We start from the raw sequence: 2254 nt of genomic DNA on the forward strand, positions 1-2254 counted from the left end.
TATATATGTGTTGCATGTATCATGTGTTGAGTATATATATATGTGTGTTGCATGTATCACGTATATTGTGGCCCACCCCCTAATTGTGTATAGTTGAGATCGAGGCCTATATGTACTTATATATACGTGCACCAGCACCCAATCAATACAAAAAATATTGTATTGCCAAACCATCTTGAGGGAGTCCTGGATTAAGGGGTCCTCGGATAACCGGACTATATACTTTGACCGGACTGTTGGACTATGAAGATACAAGATAGAAGACTTCGTCCTGTGTCCGGATGGGACTCTCCTTTGCGTGGAAGGCAAGCTTGGCGATTAGGATATGTAGATTTCCTTCTCTGTAACCTACTCTGTGTAACCCTAGCCCCCTCCGGTGTCTATATAAATCGGAGGGTTTAGTGTGTAGGACAGAGGAACAACAATCATAATCATAGGCTAGCTTCTAGGGTTAGCCTCATCGATCTCGTGGTAGATCAACTCTTGTAATACTCATATCATCAAGACCAATCTAGCAGGAAGTAGGGTATTACCTCCATAGAGAGGGCCCGAACCTGGGTAAACATCGTGTCCCCCGCCTCCAGTTACCATTAGCCTTAGACACACAGTTCGGGACCCCCTACCCGAGATCCGCCGGTTTTGACACCGACATTGGTGCTTTCATTGAGAGTTCCACTGTGTCGTCATCGTAAGGCTTGATGACTCCCTCAATCATCCATAACAATGAAATCCCGGGAGAGATTTTTCTCCCCGGATAGACCTTCATATTCAGCAGCTTCGCACTGCGGCCAACTCGCTTGGCTGTCTGGAGCAGATCGATAGCTACGCCCCTGGCCATCAGTTCAGGTTTGGAAGCCTGAACCACACGACCGACATCCACGGAGACTTGATCTTCGATGGATTCAAACCCATGACCAATGCGCCCTACAGCCGCGATGATCATGACTTAGATCTGCCATCACGCGGCGATCAGAAAATCACACATGTGGCTGCCCCGGCTCTAAATCCGGAGCATATCGTGCTATCCGAGGACGGGGGGCTGGACCCCACCATGGAGGCCTCATACTCTACGACGTTGGAGACGAACACAGATTCAACCTCTATCGAGGCTTGTGTCATCGGACCCCTGTACTTGTCTCTGGATACGGGTTCCAAACCGCGTGTGTCCGCACCCTACGAGCCGGACTAGGCGCCGATCTTGGAGTTTACCTTTGTGGACATCTTTCAGCACTCGCCCTAGGGCGACGTGCTAAATTCATTAAGATCTCTCTCCTTGTTAGGAGATCCTTGGCCGAACTATCTCCGGCTTGAGTGGGTAGCGGACGATGAAGAATTTCGCCGCCCACCCACCACCCACTTGGTAGCCACTGTCGACAACTTGACCGACATGCTAGACTTCGAATCCGAAGACATCGACGGTACGAACTACGATGCGGGAGAAGAAGAGGAACCACAGCCCACAGGGCGCTAGACGGCCACCTCGTCATATGACATTTACATGGTGGATACCCCCAAAGAAGATAATGGCGAGGACAAAAAGGATACATGTGAGGATAAACCTCCCGAGAAGCAGTCGAAGCACCGACATCAGCGGCGCCACTCTAAACTACTCCACGGTAAAAATAGCAATACAGGCACATGAGATAATACCCCGGACAACGCTGAAAACAATGAAGACCTCATAGACCCAGCCGTGAAGCAGGACGAACAGGGAGACGATATACACAGTCCAGGGTCGCTGTCTTACCACAGCGATGCCGAAGACGCCACTTATCAACCCGTCTCCGAAGAAGAGTACAGTTCAGATGACGGCACATTCATCATCCCTGATACACAAGTGGAGCGAGAACGCCTCCAGCAGAGACTTATCGCCACTACTAGGAGCTTGAATAAGCAGAATCAATGACTTAAAGCCGCACAGGATATGCTCGATGACAAATGGAACGAAGTGCTTGACACTAAGGAAAAATATGGCGGTAATCGCCAAACAAAGAGCTATCCCAAACGTAAACTGCTGCCCGAATTCGACGATGAGGCTATACCGCCCATACCGCCGAATAACCGAAGGACAACCAACAGAACCGACCACCTCGTGGTCGAGACAGAGCAGCTAATAACGCCGCACACAAATCCGCACCCCCACTGCATAAAGAAAGGGAGGCAGCGACCTAGAAAAAGCAACATGATTTACGTGAAGACTTGGATAGAAGGGCTGGCATAACAAGGTCCATCTACGGGTCTCGAGACCACCAAA

This window comes from Triticum dicoccoides, chromosome 5B, assembly GCF_002162155.2.
Source record: "Triticum dicoccoides isolate Atlit2015 ecotype Zavitan chromosome 5B, WEW_v2.0, whole genome shotgun sequence".
NCBI lineage: Eukaryota > Viridiplantae > Streptophyta > Magnoliopsida > Poales > Poaceae > Triticum > Triticum dicoccoides.